Below are 13,022 nucleotides of genomic sequence, written 5' to 3' on the forward strand. Positions count from 1 at the left end.
CTATTACACTGTTAGGTAAACATCATTGCTATATTATGAAGTAGTTTCAGTCATGAAAGTCTGACGAGCAAGTTCGCCCGTTTTCTAACGAAAAAAGGCCTATTTTCTCCATCTGTACTGGTGCTGAACTATGCCTTTTACTTAATGAAAATAAATATCTTGTCACCTGACCCTGGGTAAAACAACCGTGAGTAGTCGAAAGGGTTCTGCCGCAGCATATCTACAGTGACGTTCACCATATGATATGACTCAAAGAATGAGGGCTGCACAATACAATATTCTAGAAGCTTACAAGGTAGAGGCTTATCCCACAGATCTTTATACCTATTCGCTTATGAGCAAGGAGTTTCGTAAGGCAAGCTTCCAATTATTATATCAGGCGGGCTTGCACCTCTTCATTCAAACAGCATTACAGACTGGGAGGCAATACGTTCAATTTATAATACGGAGTAAATCTAACGGCTATAATTTACGTCCGCTGAAATATTTGCGCAATGTTTTTCGCAGCTTATGGAATCCTGCATTACAGTCATATATTAAAGCTCAGACCTTCAATCTATTAGGATAATGCTCAAAAAAGACAGTCTACCGATGCTTGTTGATAGGTTATGATCGAAAGTATATATACTCGTCGTGGTTAGCTTGAACATTTTCACTCTTCTGCAGAACATTTTAAGACGAAATTTTACAATTAGCGAGCTCCACAATCTCTCACTGTGGATATACTTTCACGGCCATCTCTTCATCAATTTTGACAAGCCAAAGTTTCATCAAATTTGACAAGCGAGAAGACGTTGCTATAGACGTGAATAAGCGGGAGATGATTTACCAACAAGAAGAGCAAGAAACCTAACTGCCGTATAAACACGCGCTACCGGTTACCGTGTGCAGTACGCCGCAGTTTCCTACAAAAATTGCTTGAAGGAATTCTGGTGTCATATAGTGTCTAGAGAAGCTGCAAGCGTGGTGGTTCAGCGAGCACAGGAATAATGCTTAGTAGGTCAATTCACCTAAACTTGTTCCTTCTACCTTCCAACAGCTTCCTGACATTAGTAACTGCTCATTTGTCAGAAAATATTGAGTTATAGATGCAGCAGTTCACTGTAATACTTATGCATGTGCGCGGGGTCTGATTGCCTTCTGCGCTTTGAAATGTACCATTGCTTCGACATTCACGGCAATAAATGCAGGTAAATTGAGTAAACAGAGCCCCAAGAGCGTCCGAAGGCACCAGCACAAAGATCAGATATGTACAGAGTCGTCCACTCTTGGGGTGAACACGGCTCCGCGTGGCCGCGCTCTGCGCAGCGCCGGTCCCTCCGGTGCGGCCGCGCATCGAAGCAAATCTGCGCAGGCGCACAGGGGCCTAGGGGAGGTGCTTCGCGTCGTCTGCTACAGCGCTGGCGCGCGACGCTCTTGCCTTGCAGAGGAATACACGGCGCTAAACGCAGGTGACCGAGCGCCCGAGGTGGCGTTGCCAGAAAACGCGCTTCACTAGCTGAATCATTTTCCGGCTGGTTTTGTCTACAGCTTGTGAACAGCCTGCTTAATCAATTTGCATAAACAGATGCGAGCTTCTCAGCAGACAAAACGACTTTTTTTTTTAATTGACGAGGGTAAATGAACAAAGTTATTGCTTGTGCGTTCTTTATCAGGCCGGCGCCAATTATTTTACTACCACAACTGTTGGTGCCGTGCATCCGGAGAGGCCCATCAGGCGCGCCTTTCACGATTTGTGTCACGACGTGATGAGCCTAGCGCGCTGTTTCGTGCATCTCTTGATGCTATACCGGATTTGGTTAATTGACACCATCCATAAATTTCGCAGAGAATTAGAGAGCGAATGTTCAATCGTGCTTATATATTTGATCATGTTTGTTAAAGCGCTTTTATCGGCGCGATGCCACGGCACCCAGCAATCGAATAAAAAGCAATCAATTTTTGAAAGCTGATAACGTGATGTTCATGCAAGCCGACAGAAATGCGTTCAATGGAAACACATCTTGTGTCTCGCTTTAACGAGTCATCCCCGAATCTGTCACTTGTTAGCGATCAGTAACTTAGTTGAGCAGGCGTTGGCAGCAGCATATCAGCATCGTAAGCTGATTAGAGATTGTAGCATCACCAAAGCAAAATAATGTGCACGGCGGTAAATCGGGCCGACGCCCATGGCCAGTGAAAGAGTAGATGGCCCGACCGCAGCCATCTAGGTCGGGCCGGGCTTGCCTTTTGCGAATGGCCAGCCCGTTTCCCGACCACCGGCAGGTGGTCGACAGAGGACACCGGGCCGGCGTCATGACCGCCGCTTAAATAATCTTGGCCGCGCTCGCCCGACGACACGAGCCGGCGACTTCCCCACGACGGCAGCAGCATGACTTGTGCACTCCTGGCGTTCCTTTGACGGTATTCATAATGAGGTTTCACCCACTCAGCCTAACCCCCCATCTCCCACCTCAAAAAAAAAAAGATAAATCAATTCATCATAGCAAATTTATCCGCTGTCCACCTCTATGGTGTAACGCAGAGGTCATGTGTCGCTTCGGCACTTATACCCCACAATTACCAAATTATAAGATTTTGCTGAGAATATGCATCTGACCCATTCCGAGGTAATGGTGAAATGAAGTGGAAGCGAATAACGACTTAATTACCCGCCAAGACGTAATGTAAGCTGGAAAACTGGCGCATCGATTATAGATTTCCCACTCCAACCACCTATTCGAAATGAACAGAAACAGCAGTCGAATGCTGCGTGCACTGACTCCAAGGATACGAAAAAAAAAGTGAATAAATAAGGAAAGGTCCGCGCCACCTATTTTACACGAGCTTATCCATGCTATCAAACAGTTAACCGACGATCCCTTTAATTGAGAACGCGACTTCCCGCGTAATGTATGCGTGAAAGGACCGACACCGCTTGAGCGATATTACATGGAGTCTGACAACGAAAATAAACTGTATTTTTATTTGATCTAGAAAGATGAAAATTGGTCGTAAAATTACTGCCAAATCAGTTTCCTACATTACGTAAAGTGATCCACGCCCACCTACAAGCGGCATTAACGCGGCCATAACAGAGCAGCGGATGTCACCCATTATTTACTGTCACTCTTTTTTGCCGGCCTTAGTGGTAGAATCAATTAGAAACATGATCAAATATATAAGCACGATTGAACATTCGCTCTCTAATTCTTTGCAAAATTTACGGCTGGTGAGAATTAACCAAATTCGGTATAGCATCAAGAGATGCACGAAACAGCGCGCTAGTCTCATCACGTCATGACACAAATCGTGAAAGGCGCGCCTGATGGGCCTCTCCGGATGCACGGCACCAACAGTTGTGGTAGTAAAATAATTGGCGCCGGCCTGATAAAGAACGCGCAAGCAATAACTTTGTTCGTTTACCCTCGTCAATTACAAAAAAAGTCGTTTTGTCTGCTGAGAAGCTTGCATCTGTTTATGCAAATTGATTAAGCAGGCTGTTCACAAGCTGTAGACAAAACCAGCCGGAAAATGATTCAGTTAGTGAAGCGCGTTTTCCGGCAACGCCACCTCGGGCGCTCGGTCACCTGCGTTTAGTGTATTCCTCTGCAAGGCAAGAGCGGCGCGCGCCAGCGCTGTAGCAGACGACGCGAAGCACCTCCCCTAGCCCCTGTGCGCCTGCGCCGATTTGCTTCGATGCGCGGCCGCGCCGGAGGGACCAGCGCTGCGCGGAGCGCGGCCACGCGGAGCCGTGTTCACCCCAAGAGTGGACGACCCTGTACCAATCATCATTTCTATGGTAGTTGAATGATCACAGAACCATAGTTCCCTCTTGTAATTTCAGTAGCAAATTCTATGGAATACACCTGTAGTACACGTGATAAAACCCTGGAGCCCCGCCGGCCGGCGCTCGGCTACGCGATGCCAGCGCCACAGCTTCAGCATCTCTGTCGTCACCTTAACGATCAAATGCCTGTAATAGAGATATCAAAGTATTTTGCCGTCATTATGACTGATGTTTCGCAGTGTGTTTACTTTGAAGAACGCTTCTATGTTTCGTTTACGACAGTGTGGCATCCGTTTGACCTGTAGTAGTTACGAACACTACCATAATGCACAAAGCGACCGTCATGTCGGATGGCTTTGAATGGTGACTCCACAGTGAGCTCACGCTGCTCGAGGAGCAGCGCTGAACGATGACGGCGATGCTGTTCATTTGCCAGAGGACGAAGTTCCTATACACATTTCCCGGCCACGGGTGCATTGGTGAAGCTTTCATTTTGAGGTTATACAACTTGCACCAGTCTATTCGTTGCTGATGTTGGTTTGGAAATACACACATATGTCTTTGTCACGCACAACGTGTTTTTTTCACACGAGAACGAGACTCTGAAGACTGTTCAGGCGCATTCTTCCGAAGAGCTGCTGTCGGTTGCCCTCCTGATATTGCAGGACTCGTCAGGTGCACGATCTTTGTCTGTTACATCGTTCTGCCTTCTCTGTAGTTTCTCAACATGCTTGCTTTAATAATCAGATGCGCTATGCTCTTTAAGGTATGGGAGGAGGAGGAGGAATAAACTTTATTTGTGTAGCATATTTGTGAGACCTAGATGACGGCCTAGATGACGTCATCTCTACCTAGATGACGGCTTCGAGCCCTTGGGCTCTGGCGGCATCTTCGGCCTGCTGGATTGCTGTAAGTTGGTCTTCCGGTGCAGAGCTGAGCAGCGCGGTCTCCCACTGCTCTCTGGTCTTGTGCGTTTTATTCTGTGTGGGTGTCCCAGGACAAGCCCAAACCATATGTTGTAAGTTCGCCCTTTCTTGACAGAATCTGCATCTATCGGTGTAAAGTGCTGGATAGTAACGGTGGTAGGCCACCGGGTTCGGGTATGCTTTTGTTTGCAATAAGTGCCATGCTGTCGCTTGCCGTCTACTTAACGAGGAGTGCGCCCGGGGGAAACGGGCCCTGCCCAATTTATAGTGTTTGGTTATCTCGGTAAAACCGGTCATCCGGTCTCTCTCCGTTCCCAGTATTTGCGTGTCACCTGCTCGGTCCGTCAGTTCTCGAGCCAGGTTGTGCGCTATTTCGTTCCCGGGAAGGGAGGAGTATGCGGGTGCCCATATAGCGTAAACATCTCGATCTTCGCGAAAGTTGGCTAAAATTCTTAGCGCTTCCGGCGAGATTCTTCCTTTGGCATAGGTCTTGACAGCGGTCTTGGAGTCGCTGACTATGATGTTGGCCTCCGTGGAGGCTATTGCCAGTGCTAAGGCAGACTCCTCCGCCACCTCAGCCTTTCCTGTTTTTACAGTCCCACTAACTATGGAGTCACCCTCTAGACTGGTAGCAACTATCGACATACTCTGTCTATTCGTGTATACTCCACCGCGTCCACATAGATCACGTCCCTAGCACTACTGAATCGTTTGTGGAGAGCTCTCGCTCTTGCGATTCTTCTATCTTCGTGAATCTCCGGGTGCATGTTTCTGGGGATTTGGAGTTTTGAGAGATGTTCTCGTATTTTCCTTGGGATGTCTCCCCGCAGTCCGTGCTGTGCTTCGTAGGATATTCCGATGTCGTCTAAGCTGTGTCTGCCCGTCAAACTCTGCGTAAGTGTTTCATACTGCGCCACTTCCTGGGCCTCATTAAGTTCATCTAATGTGTTGTACACGCCGAGTGCTAGCAACCTGTCGTTTGACGTATTTGCTGGAAGTCCCAATGCTTGCTTATACGCCCTTCTAATGATACATTCTATCTTGGCTTTCTCCGCAGCGTAGAGTTTAAGGTAAGGGACCACATATACAATACGACTTATTACTAATGTTTCTATTAATCGAATAAGATTGTGCTCTTTCATAGTTCCTGTTGGATATCCGCTTTATTAGTCTAATTGTTTGGTGATTACTATTATCCAGTAGTCTAATTATTTCTCCATTATGACCGTTTTCGGATATGTGGAGTCCCAGTATTCTTAGGCTCTCCGCTATCGGTATCCTGGTGTCTTCTACTGTGGCCACAACGTCCAGCCTTTCCTTAATGCTTTTTCGACCTCTGCATGTTGGTCTATAGAGCAGAAGTTCTCGTTTTTGGGAGGAACATCGCAGTCTCTTGTCTCTGATGTAGTCTTCGACCGTGTTTACTGCTGTTTGGAGGATCTCTTCCACATGCCCATCGCTTCCAGCCGCCACCCAGAGGGTAATGTCGTCCGCGTATAGGCTGTGTCCGAGTCCTTATATTTTTTCGAGTCTCGCAGGAAGACCAATCACTGCCACGTTGAATAGAAAGGGGGATAGGACCGACCCCTGCGGAGTACCCCTATTACCTAGTTTGATCTCCTCCGATTTGGTTCCCCCAATTGTAATCTTTTCCGTACGATCCGTCAAGAAGTCTTTGATGTACGCGTATGTTTTACGTCCTACATCCAGCTCTTGGAGATTTTGTAGTACTGCCTTGTGCGTGACACTGTCAAAGTCATTTGTTAGATCGAGCCCTAGTATCGCCTTGGTATCTAGAGTTTTCGTGCCCGCATCTATAATGTTATGTTTCAGTTGGAGCATAATATCCTGCGTCGATAACTTTGGTCGAAATCCAACCATGCTATGTGGCTAAAGTCCTCCATCATCCATGTATCTCGTGAGGCGTGTGTGAACCACATGTTCCATGAGTTTACCGACGCAGGATGTTAGCGATATGGGCCTTAAGTTTGACAGTTGTAGTTTCTTTCGAGCCTTCGGTATAAAGATGATTTGGGCTGCTTTCCATTGACTTGGAATGTTACCTTACTCCCAACACTTATTCATGTAGTCTGTGAGAGCTCGGATGGATTCGGCGTCGAGGTTTCTGAGCATTTTGTTGGTCATCCCATCAGCTCCCTGGTGCAGATTTGGTTCAATATGGTAAGTTCATATCTGACTTCTGCCTCCGTAATGGGGGCATCAAGATCAGGATTCTCATTGCCGCTGTAATCCGCGAGTCGTTCTCTATTCGCATCTCCAGCGTACATCTTTTGGAGCTCTCCAAAGAGCTCTTCTTCTGTACGTGCGTAGCTGTATACAAACTTCTGTAAATTGTGTCTTTGTACAGTTTTGGTACTCTCGGCATCCAAGAGGCATCGTAGAATGTTCCACGTCTTGGACATACCCGTTTGCCTCTCCATCAAATTGCACGTGGCTTCCCAATTTTGTTGGGTTAACCTATTCGTATAAACTTCGATATTCTTGTCCAATTCCGCAATTCTCTTCCTTAATTTCCGATTATCTTTTTGCCTTTTCCATATTTTCAGCATACTACCTTTCTCTTCCCACATGTGCAATAATCTGCTATCCATCTCCTCTATCCCTGCCTCTTTTGGAACAGTTTTAGTAGCTCGTTTAACACTTTGTTGCAGTTTCTCTGCCCATTTGTCGATGTCCGTTATATTCTCTTCCGCATCTTCCTTTCGGATTTTGCGGAAAGAGTCCCATTCTACAAGTTTCAGTTCTCTACCCCTCTTTTTCTTTGCGCCTGCTTGTACCGTTGTGACGACGATGTAATGGTCACTACCCAAGTTTTCCTGCATGTTTTTCCATCGAGAATCTACTAAGTTTTTTGTAAACGTGAGATCTGGTGTCGTGTCGTTGCTTACACTGTTTCCTATTCTGCTGGGTGCTTGAGGATCAGTTATGAGCGTTAGTCTTTCGTGCTGAGCGTCTGCCCATAGGCTTCGGCCCTTACTGTTCCCTAAGCTGTATCCCCAAGCAGCGTGTGGCGCGTTAAAATCGCCGACGACGACTAGCGCCTGTTTGTCGGCTACGCTCAACGTTTTGCGGAAGAGTGGACCGAATTTCGGCTTGTGCCGGGGTGGACTGTATATGTTCAGAATAAATAGACTTCCCGCTTCTTTATGAGGACGTGGTCTATGCCTCGCATTCCAGTATCGTGCTCGACAGCCACGAGGTTTCTGTGTACCAGGGTCGTGACGGTTGCCTTCTGACTGGAAGCACTGTAAGATTTATAACCCGATAATTTTGCCATCCCCCCAGTCTCCTGCAGGGCGATTACATGTGGCGGCTCCTTGCTTGTTATGAACTGCTGCAGGTTTCTTCGCTTGCGACGATACCCGCGGTAGTTCCATTGCCAAATCGCGTATTGGTTACGCGGCGCCATGTTGATTTATCTGATCTTCCCCGGTGGCCTTGCTATTTTCCACCGCAGTCGGTCTGCTTTACGGTTCGCTTTTAACGGGTGCCGCGCCTGTCGGCCGAATATCCTTTGGTATGCTTTCTAGTGCCACTACTAAATCGAATCGTTGTTGAATCTCTACATACATGTTTGTGATTTGTTGCTGTATCCCAAACATTTCTTTAAACGTTCCCATAACCTCGCTCATTGTAAAGTCGCTCTTTTCCTGAACCGTTTCTTGCGCCTTCCTTTTGCGTGGTGGTGCTTCCCCGTTCGCTTGTGCGGGCACGGGTGTTGGAGCTCGACTAGGCGTCGGCGTCCCACTGGCGGAGTGTGTGTTGCTATTCTTTTTTTTCTGTAGCTTCGTGTTTTCTGCCCTAAGCTGTTTGATCTCTTCTTTAGGCGTTGCATTCTTTAAGCGTTGCATTTAAGCGTTGAAAGAGATTAGAAAGATGTTAGAACAGATTTAAGGTATGGGTGCAATATTTTTCTGGCGACTCACTCACGTACTAAGCGTACGTCACGGCACGGAACTAATCTCGTGCAAACCCTATGTTCTTTCAGGATCGTGGTCTCTGTTACAGCGTTTCAGCAGTGAATAGGGTCTGAAGAACGAAAGTCGCGATATGTTCCACGCAAACACTTGCAGATGTTTTGCTTCCAACTTCAATGAGGCCCACCGGTCTCGAGAATTGCGACACTTCAATCTTTTTGGACAGTTTCGTTTTCTTCTCGGGGACAAACGTTCGAAGGCCGAGTTTGTTCGTTCCGTCGTTGTAGCCAGTCGATTGGCGGCAGTGTTATTCATAACCTTGCTCACGGTTTGACTTGAACATCTTTTCGAAAAGTACTTGTCTTTTCTTTTGCGCTCCTTCCCATTTCCCGAAATGCTCGTCTTAAAGAGGCTTCCCCGTCGTTTCGGCAATGTTTGACTGCCACTGTCGATTTTTACGCGCGTCATGTAACTGCGGAAGCGTTACAAGATTCATTCTGATCTTTGCTGTCGTCCAGGGCAACTGGCTAGGAGTCGCATATAAACTTCCTGTACACGAGCCCAACGCGATGACGGTGAAGCTATTGCCAGTTTGTCTGATGGATTGTGTCGGACCGAGAACTTTCCAGACGAGTCTTGTTTCAGCAACCTTCAAGCCGGAGTTCACTGCTTCAACCTTCCCGGTTACGACGTCCCAGCAGAAGTAGGAGCCTATCAAAACAGCGATGTCGCTGTTGCGCATTGGACAGTAAAATGTGCTATTGACCCTTTTCGCGGTGATCCCGTGGGCGCTGCCATGTTTGATCACGTGGTGACGCGTTCGTTGCTTGCCGCAACAGCCTCCGTTGCCGCCTTGTTTACAATCGAAGCGTATGACGCCGGCGTGGCTTAGAAAACCTCTGTTTTCGGTGATATCGTAGACGGTGCAATATTTTTCTGGCGACTTACTCACGTACTAACCGGACTATAGGTGGACGACACGAAGCTTTGATCACAGCTTCAGAGAACATGCACAAGTACTTTCGGAGCTGATTAAGCTATGTCCCGACGGCGCAAGCAGCGCCGTTGCTAAAAGCGGGCCTAGATATGTATTCCCAGCTATCCAAACATTCCGCTCAAAAATTCAATCAGGATTAGTGTGTTTTTCTCTTTGTTCTTTATTCGGCAAATATTTTGAAGCAGCGGCTTGTCAGTTTCTGACTCAGTGAAGTTCCTCGGTGCGGCCACTATCTGATTATTTTCTGCCTAATCGTTCGCGGGTGAGCTCAATTCGGATAGATTTGTTCCTCGGTGCGGCCACTATCTGATTATTTTCTGCCTAATCGCTCGCGGGTGAGCTCAATTCCGATATATTTGTTCTTGCTGCGCACAAGGCTTGAAACGTAGTTGTTTTGTACATTGTAATACCTTGTAACAAATATATATTGCAGCCAGTAACTTGCTTACTCTTGTGGCCCGTCACGAAACATTCAGCTTCGGCCATTCGTGTGCCATCGGTGTAGTCCGTCATTTATTGTGTGTATACAGTGCGCATATATTCAAGCGTGCGCCCATTCACTTATTCTTGATACGGCGGCGATAGGGTGGGCGTAAGTTTTCCTGCCATTTGGGACAGATGTGTATATATAACGTGCGCGAAACTTACTATGACAGGAAGCGGCGCTACTCCCTTTGTCATTGTTTAACGAGTGGTACTCACTCTTGCCGACGTTCATGGGGATGAAGCCCTTTCTTTGAAGGTTAGCGATACAAGGCTGGCGGATGAGCAAATTTCTGTATCCTCGAAGAAAGCTGTACATCTCGTGTACCGAGATGTACAAAGTGCCGGTAACACGTTCTGACAGTTGCAGCAGCGGTCCGCGAACTTGGCCACACAGGTTCATTCCATTCCTTAACATGCCAGTCACTATTTTTGCAGCCAACTACTGCACACGTCTTCAATCCACAAGATTCAATCTAGCATGATTGGAGCACAGTGTGTTAGCGAAAACACAGTTGCCTTTCCGACAGCTAATCGCACAGAAGCAAGGTAGAAGCGGCAATTGTTTCGTATTCGTGTGTGGTCGCTGAGGAGACGTATGGCGCGTAGCCTTGAGCGCCATCTCGTTTCTCTAAAACAATCTGCTCCGCGATAAGGGTCAATAGACGTTTTCACGAGTGCGCGTCCGATGGTCTGGCGTGGAGAGTATGTGTCAGTGTTGCCTGTTCGGTCTGGACTGTGCGCTTGCCTTGGGCTTGCATTGCGGAGTGGTAGCTTTCCTTCGATGTTTCCGTTTATTTTTGTCACTAATCACTTAAGCTCGTAAATAATGGCATATGTGCTGGTCAAAAGGCTACAGGCCAGCACTGTGCAGTTTACGGGTGCACGAACAACCAGCGGAAAATAACGATTTTGGGGACTAAGTGTGTCCACAACACAGCACTCCGCGAGACCACTGACGATGTGGTATGTTCACGCTTCACCGGTTTCCTGCATCACCTGAGGGCTTGGCATTTCAGTCTAATGTGAACCAATAAACACATCAATAAAATAATGCATTTTGGTAAACCCTTTTCGGCATATTTCCCAATTGGTTGCGAGAATTGTCAGCTCTTGGATGCAATATTTTCTCGTATGTTTGTTATTATTTGTTATTCGGTGTTCTTTCAAACATGACTTCATTCCAGTGCCTAATACGGGGGTCACACTGCGCACTTCCGATCGTGATCGAGCCCGATCTGGGTCTAATTTCTCGGGCGCGATTGGCTTCTTTGCTCAATCTGCGGAAGGGAGTCAATCGTGGTCGAACATTTCGATCCAGATTGGGCTGGATCGCGATCAAACGTGGCCGGGTGACACCTGTATGAGACAAATTGAAGCATTCTGCAAGAGTCGGTAAATACACTTCGCAACGATGTGGAAAAATCGTGCCATATGGAACATGTATGCAGCCCCTGTGTCCGCGAAAACATTGTCTCTGCGTTCACACGCGCCCTGCGCGGCCCTGCACATAAAGGTAATTTCGAAATCTAGCACCTGGGCTGTATATCAGTTCGCCGCAGGTACCGCGCTACTCGAGTTCCACGCTTCTGCTTTGGCACTTGGCTATAAGCACCCTGCGCTGCACCAGATTCAATAAATTTTGCATGACTGAGCTGCTGAGTTGCGTCGGAAGCGTATGGAATAACCACCGCATATCTACCAACCGCTGACACGCGTCGGCTGGCCGCCGACGCCTGTTTCTAAGCATTGCCAGACAGCTGCGTACGCGCCTGCTTTCGCTAAATGAGGTAACCTTCAACTGCAAAACCTAATGGTGATCAGATTCAATCGACGACTACAGTCACATGTGCCTAGTAATAACAATGAAAATATACATATATATATATATATATATATATATATATATATATCAGTGAAGTAAAGAGTAACCGGAGCCGGCAGAGAAGTAGTTCAAAAAATAGAAGCACGTAGGAAAAACATAACAAGACTTTACTGACGTTTCGGCCGGGGTCCGGCCTTCATCACGAGTGCGTCTACAAGCATACAGAGGTCAATTTATACCTTTTTGCCGTAAGGGTGAAAAGAGACAAGAAAAAAAATACAAAGTGAAAAAAATAAATACAAAGTAAAAAGAATACAACGAACACGTAAACGGAAAACTGCGCGTGCACAGAGTGGAATTACTGAAAAAAAGTGAATATATATGTATATATATATATATATATATATATATATATATATATTACATTCGCGAGCAGCAAAGATTGGGGTAAGAAATGCAGCTCCACTAACGAGAAACCTGGGAAAGTGCGAAGCAGTTATGCGCCGGTGCTGGAGTAGCGCTACAGCCCGGATGTGATCAGGCGCGACAGACGCCCACAGCCCGGGCCCCTAAAGTGCTTCGCACTTAAACGCGCGACGGATGCCGACGTCGACAGCCCGGGCCTCATCACGCGCAACGGGCACCGACATCCCGGGCCCCTAAAGTGTTTCGCACTTAAAATACCGCTGATTAGCACTCCAGGTCCCGATGAAGCAGACGCAGCTGCGGCCGCTACCGACGACGAAACGCCACATGGGTCGTACACTGACTGGGCTTTCTATTGCCATTGCACTTCATACTGAGCGCTCACGCGAACCCGTGAAACATGTAACAAGTCATGCAGCACAAGACAAGCGAAGCGGAAGAAAACAATCGAAATAATTCGATTGTTTCCGAATCCGGCGAAGATCACACAACCAAAGTGCGGCCAGCCTGGTCTCGCAAGGCCCACAGTCCAAAATGGCGGCATAGCATGTTCTGACGCTGGACGTCGCCCTTGTCGGGCAATGGCGCTACTCAAACGTCGGTTTCTGAAAAGGCCTATAGACATCGATGAAATTGCGTTTCATTTTGTCTCTAAACG

At 47.3% G+C, this 13,022-nt stretch overlaps 1 protein-coding gene across 1 annotated transcript in view; it reads left to right on the forward strand.

Moving 5' to 3' along the window:
• LOC119444434 (arylsulfatase B) overlaps positions 1 to 13,022 on the forward strand; it is a 69,608-nt gene that overhangs the window by 40,504 nt on the left and 16,082 nt on the right. The gene's annotated exons all lie outside the window — the stretch shown is intronic.

This window comes from Dermacentor silvarum, chromosome 3, assembly GCF_013339745.2.
Source record: "Dermacentor silvarum isolate Dsil-2018 chromosome 3, BIME_Dsil_1.4, whole genome shotgun sequence".
In the NCBI taxonomy this organism is placed as follows: domain Eukaryota; kingdom Metazoa; phylum Arthropoda; class Arachnida; order Ixodida; family Ixodidae; genus Dermacentor; species Dermacentor silvarum.